The sequence below is a fragment of the Colius striatus genome, chromosome 8, assembly GCF_028858725.1.
Source record: "Colius striatus isolate bColStr4 chromosome 8, bColStr4.1.hap1, whole genome shotgun sequence".
Taxonomy (NCBI): domain Eukaryota; kingdom Metazoa; phylum Chordata; class Aves; order Coliiformes; family Coliidae; genus Colius; species Colius striatus.
In genome coordinates, this window is record NC_084766.1 from 35587204 (window position 1) to 35602013 (window position 14810).

A 14810-nucleotide genomic window follows, 5' to 3' on the forward strand; every position below is an offset into this window, starting at 1 on the left:
TGGGGGTTAAACCACAGCACATACCCATACATCTGACCCCCAGCAGTACTCTTCATGAAGATGACCGAGGATCAGCATCAAACAGGTTTCCACTTGCTGTGGGACCACCAGTCTCTGCACAGAAAACGTTCATCCAGCTCAAATAATGCCGTCTCCAGGCACACACTGGCATCAAACCTATCCACAGGCAGCACAGGGACAAGGAGACAGAGCTGTATTTTGCATACTGATACACCTTGCAAGCAGCACAGCAGAATGTCTCTCAGAACATAAATCACCCCAATGAATTAGTCCTGCTCAAAGCCTTCAGTGAAAAAGCCATGACCCAGGCAGGATCCCGCTTCGTACCCCAGCAGCTCCCTGGGCCGTGCCTGAAGAAACACTCCAACAGCCTTTTGACCACACAGAAAGTTTTCTGTAACTCCTGCAAGAGGAAAAGGGAAGCACTCCTGACCTTTACTTTCTGAATGAAACTGAGAGCTGCTCGTCCCTCTCCGGGCAGAGGATTTCCAGCCACTTCCAAACTCTGTGAGAGAGGAGGAAGGACACCCGCCCAAGCCCAGCCTTCCTCCTTGGCCTGGCTGCGGCCTTGGCTCCATCACCACCAGCAGCACCACTCCAAAGTGCTGCAATGCAACCCAGAGCACGCTTCTGCTCAGCAAAAACCACTCCCATCGCCACACCACAGGCTCGGGCTGCAGAGAGCCAACGCTCACACTACAGGAAGGCACAAAATGCTTCGAGAGGCAAGGCTGGAGCAAGCCAAGTCTCTCAGCTTAGCACATCTTCTGGCAGTTGAGACCCACACATCTGAAGAACCAAACCTAATCCCTCTGGGCCAAACTCTGAGCATGTTTCTAAGGCTTAACAGGCCCCCTCCTCTCATCAATTAAACAGAAATTGCCCTCCTGCTCCCCAGGTCTCGATCTGTCCGTGCAGACAGACCCCTGTGGGGCCTGGGCACACCACAGATGGGCAAACCCCCTCCAAACACAACAGGTGACTGAAAATGAATTTGGGGAAACAGCCAAACTGGTTCCTGCATTTTGGAAATTGTGGGGTTTAAGGTTTTCTACAGAGCAACACATTGCAGTTTAAATCCAAACTAAAAGCATGCCCCTCTCCCCATCCTTCCACGTCTTAGGAAGGACTGAATGCTCCCATTGCACTGCTTAGGAATGACTGGACTGAATCCTCCCATTGCACTGCTTAGGAAGGACTGGACTGAATCCTCCCATTGCACTGCTTAGGAAGGACTGAATGCTCCCATTGCACTGCTTAGGAAGGACTGGACTGAATCCTCCCATTGCACTGCTTGCCTCACCATCAGTGCTTTGGAAGGACTGAATCCTCCCATTGCACTGCTTGCCTCATCATCAGTGCTTTGGGCAGTGCCAAGAGGTACATCATCAATTTGTTGGTTTATTGTGTAACAAATTTGGAAGAATCCTTGAAGTCAATCGTTTTCATGTAGCTAAGCACGTGCCCATTCCCTCACCCAGGAGATAACTTGCTGTCTGCAGCAGGACAGGGAGGTGCTCAGCTCTGGGCAGCTTGCTTGAGCACTCTTCCACATCATTAGGAAACATTCATTTTATTCATGGGGTAAAAACCTCCAATGAATGTGAAAGATGCCATTCAGGGCCTGAGAAGTGTTCAGGCTCTGAAAAATGCCCTGCAGACTAGTCCTGAGTAAACAGGGTCATGAGTGAGCACATGTGACTTCAAAGGACAGAACTTCCATGGATGCAGTCACGGTGGGATCGTCCCCTGGGACTCTGTCAAGAGGAAAAAGCCGCCCCAGGCTGCCCATCCTTTGGAGCAGAAAGGCTGCAGCACTGCCTCATCTCGCTTTGAGCCTGCAGTCACCTCCTCCTGCTCCACAGGGTCTTCCTCAGCTCCTGGAAGGACAAACACAGTCCTGCCAAGAGGCAGGAGAAGGGCTCTGGTGCAGGAGAACATGTGTCCTGCACGGCTCTCCCCTCCTGCCTGGCAAGGACTTGGGCTCACCACACGCTTCCTATGCTCTGAAATTATCAGCCAAAGAAAAGGAGTAAGGAAACATCCTCCTCTGCCTCCTGCCTGCAGCTAGACTAGACTTTTCCAGGGCTAACCAGATAAAGACACGCTTTCAGCATTAACTAATAAGAGACTTGACTACACTTCACATTTTTACCAGTCCCCATAGCAAAGGGGGAAAAGCAGGGTTGTGTTTAAGGGGAGCTTTGCTGCATAGATCTGTACAGCTCCACCAGCTGCATCACCTCACTGCTCGTGACCAACAGCTTCACGCAGCAACACAGCTTCTCAGTGGCACGGCCCAGCGCTCACGTGTGCTGCAGAGCTGCAGGCACAGGACAGCCCAGACAGAGCCAACCTCTTCAGCCACACTAACAAAATCCACAGCCAGAAGGAGCCTGAGCTTTACTGCAACAGCCCCCATCTCGAGGGATGGAAATGGGACAGAAACCACGACGTGCAGCCACGTGCAACCTGGCTTACGGAGCTCTGAGGTTAACCCTCGCCACCACACCAGGGTCTTACCCACAGCCAGAAGTTAATTACTGAGCAAGTAAACATCTGTTATTTCAGTGTAATCCCTGGCTCCAAGCACCTGGGCACAACCTCAACCCGACACCGAAGTCACACAAGGCAGCGAGTGCCCAGCGCCCCGAGCCCCAAACCACACGTCCAAACGCCCGGCGCCCTCAGGGGGAGCCTGAAGCCCAAGCTCACATCCACAGCCACACGTTTGGGTTGCACCTCAACTGCAGGCAAGCTCTTGCTGAGAATAAGAGCAATTAAGGAAAGTTACACACCGTCTAGTTGGGTAAAACACATCAGGTTTATTGCCCCCGTGCTCTCAGGGAACAGGAGTGGCAGGGGAAAGACTCCCTTACACACGAGCAGCAGAACGGGACTGACAGGACAGGGTATGGGCAGAGGAGCTTCCTCTCAACATCTTAGCTCAAAGAAAATGGTGCTGGTAGTGACTTTGCCTTTTCCTCCCTGGCAACTGAAAAGGAAAAAGAGAGCAAAATTAGTCATTGCAAAAACAGCACCCGGCAAGCAAGAGGTGTGAGTGAGACTGCTGGCCTCAGTGGTGACCCAGCTCACTGCAGAACCCCGGCATGGTAGTTACAGAGCTACCATGTTTATTTGGAGCACTAACAAGAGGTCTTCAATACCTCTTGGTTGCACATTCAGCCTGCACATAAACTTAGGTGGAAGGCCAGCATCAAACCTTCGCTCCTCAGCGGAGCAGAGCTCAGCCCCATGAGCTCAGCATCCTCCTCCCCCAGCAGGACTGGCCCCAGGGCAGCCCCACGCATACACAGCTCTCCCAGCAGCCACGCTGGCTTGGGGAATACACACTGCCAACATCTCTGCACAGCACTGACACTTACACATACCCTACAGCAGAGTCTTCCTCTGAAAAACACCGTAGAAACGGCACATTCTCTTTGCCTAATCTGCCTGTTAGGGGACTGCTGCTCATTTCGAGTGGCATTCCCAAGAACACTGGAAATATTGGACCCAGGGTTGTCTCTGGAGAGGAGCAGCTGAAGCAACAGCAGCAGGCCAGCCTGTTGCCCAACAAACCATCTCACCTTTCTACTTCCCCCTCCCCAGTCGTGAGATTTATTACAAGAATTTGCAATGTCTGTGAGACACTGTGAGTGTTGGCCACGCTCCCAAAAGCTGAGGAATTGCTGAACTGAGAATTGCTTTGGCTGCATAATCTCAGCAACTAGGGATGCTGAACAAGCCAGCAGAGTCCAGGTTTACTTTTAATTACTGCTTGGAGTGTGCTGCTCTAGTAAACAGGCACAAAAGCAATTCTTGTTTCTTCCTTATGTTCTTTTCCCTTATAAGACTTGAGACAGAGACAGTAAACTCTGCCCCACTGTTCCACTCTTACAGACTCGCTTCCCAGGCATAAGCAACTTCAAAGAGCACACAAACCCATCTTAATACCTACCTCTGCAACACGGCGTCCACCTACTTGCAGCCAGATAATCACGCTCAGAGGGTCAGCAGGAGCTTCCCGGCCAGCCTGGGCCTCTGTGGTCCAGGGCTCTTGGGCTCCCAGTGAGAAGCATGTCTTGCAACAGTAACGCTTCCAACTCCTTGGCAACCACCAGAAAACCCACCACGTGGACCAAGCGTGAGCAAGATCTGGGACATGGTGCAGTGTAATGGAGGAAAGCTCGCCAAGCGCCAGAACACCATCACTGCTCCCAGAACAGAGCTGGATACTGCCTGCCAGTAAAATGTCACCCTTTTGAGGCCAAGCTGGATAACCAGCGGAGGCTGACAGCCCCTAAAGACATGCAAACTGAAATTAGCTACCTGAACGAGGCAGGCAATGTTTTGGGGGTTCCAAATGCTTTCAGTGGATGATTTCTGTGCCCACACAGAGTGCTACATGTGCCCGTCACCCTACAGGGCCACTGTTTGCATTGAAGCACTTCAACTCCTGGGCAATCTCTGCAGTTCACTCCTCGGCTGAAAACCAGCTTTCAAAATGCTCTTCTGATCCTGAAAGACGAACCTAGAGCCTTTATTAATCCTCTTAGTGACAGAAAGGCGCATTTCCCTGTTGTTTGTCCATCCGTTGCCACCAACACTGGCGAGAGGGAAGGTATGGCATCGGTGTGGCTGCAGAGGGAGGGAGTCCTCAGTCTGCCCACCTTGCCCCCTCTGTCTCTCTGGCACACCAGGAATAAATATCCAAGCCCTGCATCTTCCATTAATCTAACAAATGAGGAGCCAAACATCTGCGAGTTGTCTGAATTAGTGTGAAGCTGGCAGACTGAACAGCAAACTTGTATCACCCTGTAGCCTTCACATTTCTTGTTTTTCCTCAGGTTCATCCAACACACAACAATCTGTTACCAGAAGACGGTTCCTACATGCAGGGGCTGCCAAGGAGCCGGTTTAGATAGCTCTGGTGGAGGAATGCGTGGGGAGGAGGAGGGGGGCTCTTCCTAATTCAACAGGCCAAGGAGACAATGGGTTGCAAACCACCCTGCCTGCTCCACCAACTGTCTGCTGCACAGCAAAGCTATTCCCAACACATGCAGCCAAAGCTGGGGGTGATTTTTGGGAAGGTCAGAGGGGAACAGACAGCCTGAGCATGGGACAAGCAGGGGACAAGATGTCCTTCAAAAGCCAAGGACGTCTTTCAGCATCACCACAACTGGGATGACCATGTCGTATCCAGATGCATAAACCAGGCTCCATGAGGGTTATTCATATCCATGAGCAGAGCCCTGGGCACAAGGCATCCTGAAACGTGGGGAAACCAGAGGTTTCTCTCTGCTGCTGGGCAAGCCTGGCAGCACGAGGCCCGGGCATGCAGCAAGGGCATCTCCAACAGCAAGCCGTGGGCAGAACGGTCTGATGCTGCAGTGAGGAACGGTACTGGAGGCTTCACTTCCTCTCAAAGGAAGTCTTTTGCTACAAGGAAGAAGTTAAAGCAAACACCCACTCACTGTGTTTACCTGTTAAAAGTCAAAGCAGCACCAAAACGTGCCCGACAGCACTTCCACAGAGTCATTCATGGAGAGTTTGGACTTGGGTTTCAGCTGGTGTATTTAATATTGCAGGGAGACTCTCCCAAGGCTGGAATAATACAGAAGCTGTTGCTATAACAAACTCTCAGCTCCTGCAAGGTGTCAGCAGCACGTAGAGCCCAAACCTCCTGTGTGTTTGGCTCCCGCAGGAGCTCCCCAAGGGCCAAGCAGTGAAATGTTTACGCTCGTGCTGCTGTGAGCCTGGGGTACAGCTCCAGTGAGGTACCTCTGTGCTGCTGTGAGCCTGGGGTACAGCTCCAGTGAGGTACCTCTGTGCTGCTGTGAGCCTGGGGTACAGCTCTGATTCCCCTCTGTGAGGTAACCCCACCAGGCAATCACCAAGCCAGAGAAGCAATGCCTGCAGAGGGCAATTTTCCCAGCCTTGGGATGCTTCATCCCTGGAGGTTTCCAATTTCTACATAGCTGGAGCAGAGCAGGATGAGCCTCACTGTATCTTGGCACCTAGAAAAGCCCAGATTTTGCAGCCTGTCTCTGGGATGAGGAAACAAAATAAGTAAAAGAAAAAAGTGGAACTAAAAACAGTCCCTGCTTTTATTTGGGCTGGCAGAAACACTGTCCTGCACAGCCTTCCTCAGGCTTATTTCAGACCCTGTGAACATGCAGTAAAGGGGAGGAAAGAAAATCACGTCTGTATTTTCTGCCCCAAGAGTCTCCATCACATTCTTTCCACACATCCCTCTTCCTCCCTCACCACAGGTGAAAATCAGGAGGAGAAACAGATTCCTCTGTGTTGTGGAAATGGGAAGCTCAAAGGACAAAGGGGATGTGCCTGCCACCATCACAATGACAACCATAAAGTCCCCTCCCAAAACAGCATCCTGAGGAGAACTGACCTAAATGGCTCATCCCAGCCCAGCTCCAAAGCTGCCAGCAGGCTATCAGGAAGGGAGCCACACCATGTGTTCTGTCAGTGCACAAACATGAATGACTGCCCAGTACGAGCAGGGCAGCAAAAATATCCACCTTCATCACATGGAAAAATACATATTGACTTGCTACATTAATGAGTGAAGGAACTGATGAATCCCAGACTCTGTAAATCATTATGAAGTCCCCAAGATGATGCTACTACCGTACCATGCAACGGGCTGCAAGTTAAACATCAGCCTCTGTTAGAAAACAAGATACAGGGGTTTTTGTAGATGGTAAGGACAACAAGAAGTCCCATCAACACCATTCTGCAGTCAGAAAGATCAGCAGGAACATCAGTCACTATGCAGGAGAGGGAGAAACGGTCAAGATATCCTTCAACGTTGTCTTCGGGAGAAAGTCAAACTACACAGTCACACTCGCCAAGAGCAACCTGGGATGATATTAAACAGCAGGCACTAAATATAGATCTTTCTTAAACAACAGCTCCAAACAATTTACACCTTCAACTTTTGTAAGGTTGTGCCAAAAGGTCTTCTGAGCCATCCCTGCTGATGCTGCCAGAGGACAGGCACAAGCCAGCCGTGGTGAATGTGACGGCCCCGTGAAAACGAGCCCTGCAAGGCTCCAGTTTCAGTCCAAGGACGGAGAGTCAGGAGGCACAATTAACACCACCAAGAAAAGAGCTCTCATCTCACTCCATGTCTCTGTGCTGGTAAAAGGAAGCACTGGTACAACAGACTTCATTAAAGCACACAGAAACAGATGACAGCTATCAGTAACTGTTTAACTGGCACGTCTCTAACAGACCTGCAAATAAACTGGCACCACTGGCTTCAGGAGAAACTAGACTGTCACCTTATGCCTTGCAAGATTTCTGGCAGTGGCTGGAAACAAAGCAGGAAAATCGGTGCTGTCAGAGCACTAAGTACAGAGAACAACTTGGACAACACAGAGCAGACCCAAGCAACCAGCACAGATTTTAATTGAGACATTAAGGCACATCTTAAAACAATAAATTGCTAAAAAGGCAGGGGCACATTCCCAGGCTCCTGCACTGAGCAGTGAATTACCAGGGCATGGGGGAGATACGACCTCAGCATGGAGAGATTAAGGATCTCCAGGAGGGGAAGAAACAGTATTGCGTCTGCTCTGCACTCCATGACCACGATGGGGACCTGGAGCCTTTTGCCACATCTGATTAAGGTCTGGAGAAGACCCCAGGAGTAACTGAGAGACTTGAGGTCAGCAGTACAATGCAAGTCTGGGGGAATATGGAGTAACTGCTCAGGATTGATGTGGCCACGTTCAGAGAGGGCTGTGCAGGTCCTTCAGACAGAGCAGACCAGCAGTATAACATCACCCAGCGCTGTGGGAATCACAGAGCTTGGAAAAGACCTTTAAGATCACCAAGTCCAACCCTTAGCCCAGCACCACCACAGCCACCACTAACCCCTGTCCCTCACGGCCACATCTACGTGTTTTTTACGTATCTCCAGGGATGGTGACTCCACCACTTCCCTGGGTAGCCTGGCACAGGGCTGGACAACTCTTTGGTGGAAAAAAAAACATCCTAATCTTCAATCTCAACCTTCCCTGCGGCAACTTGAGGCCGCTTCCTCTTGTCATTCGTCACTGGGGAAAAGAGACTGACCCCCACCTCACTCCAGCCTCCTGTCAGGGAGTTGCAGAGTGCTCCTGGCTCCCCTCAGCCTCTTCTCCAGGCTCAACACCCCCATCCCTCAGCCCCTCCCCAGCCCCTTGTGCTCCAGCCCCTTTGTGCCCGGCTCTGGCCACGCTGCAGCCCCTCAGTGTCCCTGTGGCAGTGAGTGAGGGGCCCAGCACTGACACAGCCCTGGAGCTGCAGCCTCCCCAGGGCCCAGCACAGGGGACAATCCCTGCCCTGCTCCTGCTGCCACCCCACTGCTGATCCCATCCAGGATGCCCTTGACCTTCTTGCCCCCCTGGGCACGCTGCTGGCTCCTGTTCAGCCGCTGCCACCAACCCCCCAGGCCCTTTCCCTCCAGCAGTTTCCAGCCCCTCTGCCCCAGACTGGAGCTGCCTGGCCTTGGGGTGGCCCAAGTGCAGGACCTGGTCCTTGACCTTGCTTAACCTCATCCTACTGCCCTCAGGCCATGGCTCCAACCTGGCCAGGGCCCTCTGCAGACCCTTCCTGCCCTCACACAGGTCAATGCTCTTGCCAAGTCGAAACTATACAGATTCAGAGTAAGGGCAAAGTGCAGTTTTGTCCTGAACAGCATGGACAATAATCATTGCACTAAATTACCAGCATAAATGACTGCAGTGAGTTCTCAGTCAGCACCATGCTTTATCTCTGCACTGGATGACTTTTAAAAAAGAGATATGCTCTAGCAAGAATTAATCTGGAAAATGACTAAAGCTGGCAATACACAGAGCAGGCTCCAGGAGCAGGCTCTCCTGGCTCACAGCCCAACACCCCCGTGCCCAGCAGCCCCTGGGTGGCTTGTGCAAGGACCAGGTGGCAGGGAGGGCTGACAAGCCATCCCCTCCACGGGCTGACCACACCATTTCAAGCTCTAACATGCCTCCTCTTTAACCTACCACCATCATGGCACATTGTTGAGGCACCAAACAATAGGACAGGCACGGGGATGGCATCCACAGCACAATCCATCACACTGGAGAGCTGGATTGGGTTATTTTAAATGGGGTTTAAAACACTTAACAATTCACCTGAAAGCTCCAGGGAAAACACAGTCTTCTGCCAACAACTTAAACCACGTGCAACCGAGAGCATGGGTGATAGTTTCTAAATGAAGCTGTTGGTGACTCTGAATCTTCGACAACCACAATGCTTTCACTCCCAGACATAGCACCCATCCTGCTGTACTTCAGTTATAACACAGCTGATAGTTCAGTAAAGAGATCACCTTTGTCTGAATTAACAGAGAGGCTGCAAAACCAAAGCATGAAAAATACCCACAACTGTCACAGATCTTCAGCTTTGACATGCATTTGTAACGTGCATTTGTAACATCTGGGGCAAAAAAAAAGCATGCAATAACAGGGTTAATAACTTATTTACTTGAAGCAATTTTATAGCATCAACAAGTATTACCCAGCAGACCAGGAGGCTATTTTCAGCAATGTTAAGGTAAGCACACGAAACCAAAACTCACAGTTATGACAACTTTCCCACATCACTTGAGAAATCGCTACCACCATCTGTCCTATCCGTGCTGCCAGGCTGTCCTAACCAGAGACAAGACTAGTTGTGTCTATTAACACCATCTTCCTTCCCTAACATGTCCCAGTGGTGCAGAGTAACGATGACTGAGGCTGTACAACTGAGGGAACTGAGGTGGAGGAGCACAAAGTCTTGTCTCGAGTCACTGACTGTCCTCATGAGGAAAGGACAAAAAAGAAATGTTTTAAATGCAGTTTTAAACCTGTGCTTTAGCTCATCCCTGACAAGACCTTGGATTTAAGAGATGCACCCATCATCCTGCTCCTAACTCCCACAGGCCAGACCAAAGCAAGCTGCTGGTGCACCTCAACAGCAGCATCGCTCTGCACCATCCCCCTGAAGCTCTGCTTCTCTGCCATCAAAAGGCTTTTTGGCCCTTCCTTTCAAGGGCTGAGAGGGAGAGCGAGTTTTCCAGCTGCCAGACCAAAGTTTGCCAGATTTCCTTTGTTTTTACAAACCCCAGGAGATGTAACAATACACAAACACAAACCAGCCACACTTTCACTGCACTCCCATACCTACCGCACAGCGCGAGCCCCGAGCTTTGGCTGCTGAAAGCAACAGCTACGGCCAAGGAGCCACAAATATGGGGGATGATATAACCCAAAGGATGCTTCAAACAGACTACAGAGGAGTGACACCAATCGTGATGCCGTATTTAATCCTCTAAAAGCAAAAATCATGACCCAATCTCCCTTGGGCATCTTTTTATAGGGGGGGAAGACATAGCAACTCCATGCACCAGAACAGATTTTTTGCACTCACTCAAGCAGTTCTTAAAATATGACACAAATCTGGCAATTAGAGAGTCAAACTCACCCTGCCCACCTGCACGGGGACCCACAGCCTGCAGTGCTGGGAGCTGCCTTGCTTCATGCAAGGCTTTGGTGCTCCTCCAGCTCAGTCTCACAGTTTCCTCCTTCCACGTGTTTCGACACAAACATCTGACACATCACATCTTATTTATCTTCCACAGGATACGTTAGATGCAGCATCAGACATATCCAACGTGTCACAGGCCTCATGGATTCAGCCACTTGGAATCAGGAGGAGTTCTGTCTGTAAATCCACTGAGTGATGACACCTTTTAATGTTCAATACCTGCTTCCCCTGTTGATGACTAAAGGCTCACACACCCGCAGCCTGTACTACCGGAGCTTGCACCAGCTTGGCAGGCCTTGAGAAATCAGCTCTTGTCTGGGAATTGTTGTCTCTCTAAAAGGAGGCAACTCGTAAAAGTTTGGGAATACAGGACAGCCCAAGGATCTGCTGCCTGGTTCACTGTACCAGAGCCTCGTCCTGCATTGCTGCTCTGAGCAAACAGCCAGGTTGTGACTGCAAGCACACAGTGTGACCTTGGAAAAGTCCTTTTTCATCGTTACAGCACAGCCACAGCTCATGGGCATAGTCAAGTGCAGAACCAGTGCTCCAAAGCTCAGGTCTGCCACTGCTTCAACAGCTTTTGAGGAATTTATGGGAGGTTTCATCTCCAAAGACTGCGGTGGCACCCTCTGTGCCAGGCCAGGGTCAGCTGGGAGGGTGCCCTGGGGGGAAGCCTGTCAGGCTTAACCATCAGCAGGCTCAGGTGGAAAACTCCCTCTCTCTGAGCTCAGGCATGGTGGAAAACTCCCTTCTCTTCACCCAATCAGTTTCTCTTTAGCTCTCCAGGGAGGACACATGCCGGAGGAGCTGTTGGTTTGGTGATGCTTTTGCCCAGCCCCACAGGGACCGCTGTGAGGCTGCCCACACCAGACTAGAGATGTGAGACTGCCACTAGCCACAGGCCTCTGCTACCCATCATACCTCTTTCTTTTTTTGCTCTGTTTCCCTGAGTCAGCAGGCTTGCTTCCTCTTCCTCCTCCTCCCCATTTTGGGCGAGAAAGGAGCAAAAAAATAGTCAGTGACAAAGGCAGCTTGCTTGAGGAGCAACCTCCTCAGCCCCTGTGCTGGCTTGGTCCCCCATGGCCATCAGGATAAAGTGCAGACTCCTCTTTCTGAAGTTATTTTCAACTATTTCAACCCTAGCTTTGGTGAGGGCAGACCTGAGGTGAAGGCTCTGCTTGCCCTCTCCCTCCTCTGGGATGTCGGAAGGAGACTTGACCTCCCCTGGGCTGAGCTATGAGCACCTGTGGCACCTCATCCTGCCCCAGCCCGTTGCTCCCAAGTCTGCTCTGCCACAGCTTAATGTTCATTAGGATGGAATGTTTCCCAGAACATTCACTCTAGAAGCCATGTGATATCAGAGGGAGAAGGGAGCAAAACCAACATCAGCCTGGGTTGTCCTCTTCCATACCTGAGATTTTACCAGCGAGGCACAAACTGCTTCCATCTCAATGAACAAAGAAATGGAGAAAGGAAACTATGAACATTACAAGAAAGAAAGAAAAAGGAAGAGCAGCCTTAAACCACGCAGCTGTCACTCAAGAAATGAGAAGTCCATCGGTAATAACAAAATGGACCATCTGGATAAACCCCATGCCACCTTTCCCCCCCTTCAGGACAGAGTCCATCATGTCTGTTCTGCACAGAAATACAGGTGTTTTAGCAAAGAGCTGTGTGTCTCATTCTAGCTACACCTTTACTGACAGCAAAGCAAGCCTTTGATGCTAAAAAAAATCAATTACACACAATTAACTCAAGTGGATTTGGGGATTTATATTGGTACACGTTTACCTACTTGCATGTGTGCATACTTATGTGCCCACATTTATTTATGCAGGTATCCACACCTGAGAATTAGCCTATATCAGTGCTGGCTCTGTCCCACAGTCTGCTTGATCTCCTTCTGTAAGAATTTGGATCCCACTCACAGAAATCAATTATCTACTGAATGGATTTGCTCTGATTTTACATGCAAAGGTTTGCATTCGACAGCCTGAGCTCTTGCTGATCTTCCCAAAGGCCATCTGCTTTCTATAGCTGACATGGTTCCTGGACTCCTCGGCCCTGTGCAGAGCTGGAAGTCGCAGAAGTTCCCTTCCCTCCTCTGGGTTTAACTTGGAAGTGAGAAAGTCTGGATGCAGGGATTTGGCTGGAAAACCACCGGCACGCGTGGCCACGCTCCACGGGACCACGCTCAGTGCAGCATCCTTCTCTCCACTTCAGAGGAGAGAAGCAATGCCAGGGCAGGTTGGTTTGGTCACGTTTTTTTAGTTGGGCTTTCCCCCCTCACTTTCGAAGGCAAAGAGGCCGCATCCTTCTCCCAGTAAAGTGCCTCCAGCGTGAACAGCCCTAATCCTGCAGCCCTGAGCTTGGCCACACCAGAGCTGGGTCGAACACACCCACCACCACAAGCATCCTCGAGCTCCAGAGGACTTCTAAAAATGAGTAAATCAGAAGCTCTGTTCAAACCTACAATGAGCCACGCCAGGTAAGGACAGAGCAAACCGCTCTGAAACTCCAGCTTTTACTGCCACCCTAATTAACGTTTCATGACCCACCCCAAATATTTTCCCTAGAAACACAATCTATGGGTTTTTTGGGGTTTCTGTGTTTCTATTTCCAGCTCTCAGCCCAGCCCTGGGAAATACTTCTGTCTGATGGGTCCGAGAGAATCCGCACTCTGTGACCGGAGAGACGGCGGCAGCAGCCTCCTGCGCCCGGAGACACCCGATATCAGGGAGAGGCAGAAAAGCTCGCAGCCCTCCGTGCTCTCACTGTGCTATCACAGGACGCTGCTACCTCTGCAATTCACAACTCGTGTTCAATCTGTCAAAACAGACTTTTCTTTTTATTGTTGGAGGATTCGAAAGGAAAATATGCACATCTGGTTTCAATCGCGAGCTGAAGTTTGGTCTATCAGCCCATTTCATAACAAATTACGCTCCCTTTTTACTCCCAAGGATTTCCTAAGGAGGGGATGTGCTGCCAAGGTACACCAGCGGCTCTGGAGACCGCACGGCAGAGAGAGACGGCGGCACGACTCACCCACGGGCTGCTGCAAACTCACTCACTCTGTCAACTAAATGAAATCTTCAGATCCTCGAGGATAAAACCCTTATTCATGAAATCTCCGTGTACAGCTGTAGGTGAGATCTTCACGTACCATGTAACGGGAACAACCTGACGTCACCACGTGGACTTAGACTTTCTAGGACAATTCAGCTGCCACAGCAAGGAGCTGCGTCTGTCACTGCAGAAGCATTCGGGGCTGGAGAACCCTCCTGGGGGGCACGGGCCTGCACCCCCGTCGCTGCCGTGAGCTACCTTACACGTGCCAGGTGTGAAAACCACGTGTGATGCCCCCAGAAGGGCCGACAGCAGATCTGCAGCGATGCTCAATCACATCCACTGCTCCCCTGGGCTGCAGCCCCCCTTTCAGCCCTCGAACCTGCAGAGTTTTGTACCCAGCCCGTCCAAGTTCCAGCCTCTTAAACATCACCAGGAGAAAGGAAAGCACGTGTTGATCCATTTGGAGGAAGAAACTACAGAGGCAAAAGCAGAGCAATGCGAGATGGAGCGCAACACTTGCTCCCCACAGGCTGAACTTCGGAAGCACGACCTGCCTTACCCCCAGCACGTCGGGATGCCGACCGCAGCTCGTCTTGAAACGCTCTTTCTCTTGCGGCGAGCGCCCAGCACCCCGCACCCCACCCGCCGGGCACACGCCGGGAGCCGGGCACACGCCGGGAGCCGTCCCCGCTGCGGAACCGCGCTGCCCCGCGCCCGGGCCCCGCTCACGCAGCCCGCCGCGACCAGCCGGGCGGGCGGCACAAAGGCAGCAGCCCCCGGCCCGTTCCGCCCGGGCGGAGCACGCCGCGGGGCTCGCGGGGCGCGGGCGCGCTGGGGAGCGGGAGCGGGGGCCGTTCGCTCCTCCGGGGGGCTGCCGTTGCCCTCCACCCCCCACATCGCTTCCGAGCCGCCGCGTCCCGCCGGACCCCGGCCAAGCCGCCCTTTGTCCGCCGCCCCCATTGCCCCCTCAGAGGCACGGCGGGACCCCCCCGGGCGAGTGACAGCGCGGCGCGGCCCCGGCCAGCCCGGGCTCTTACCGTGGTGGCGGCGGCGCGGCCCGGCCGGGCCGGCTCCGGGCGCCGCTCCGAGCCGCGCTGCCTCCGCCGCCGCCGTGCTGCGGGCGGGGCGGGCTGAGGGAGGCAGGGAAGGAGGCAGGCACG

The 14810-nt window shown here is 52.1% G+C and overlaps 1 protein-coding gene across 2 annotated transcripts in view; it reads right to left on the reverse strand.

The window, feature by feature from the left end:
* The window catches only part of FAM53B (family with sequence similarity 53 member B), a 44444-nt gene extending 29679 nt beyond the window's left edge, over positions 1–14765 (reverse strand). For both annotated transcript variants that reach the window (XM_062001414.1, XM_062001412.1), the window contains exon 1: positions 14688–14765. The gene's annotated coding sequence lies outside the window, so the exon portion shown is untranslated. The remainder of the gene's footprint in view (positions 1–14687) is intronic.
* Between the last annotated feature and the right edge of the window lie 45 nt (positions 14766–14810).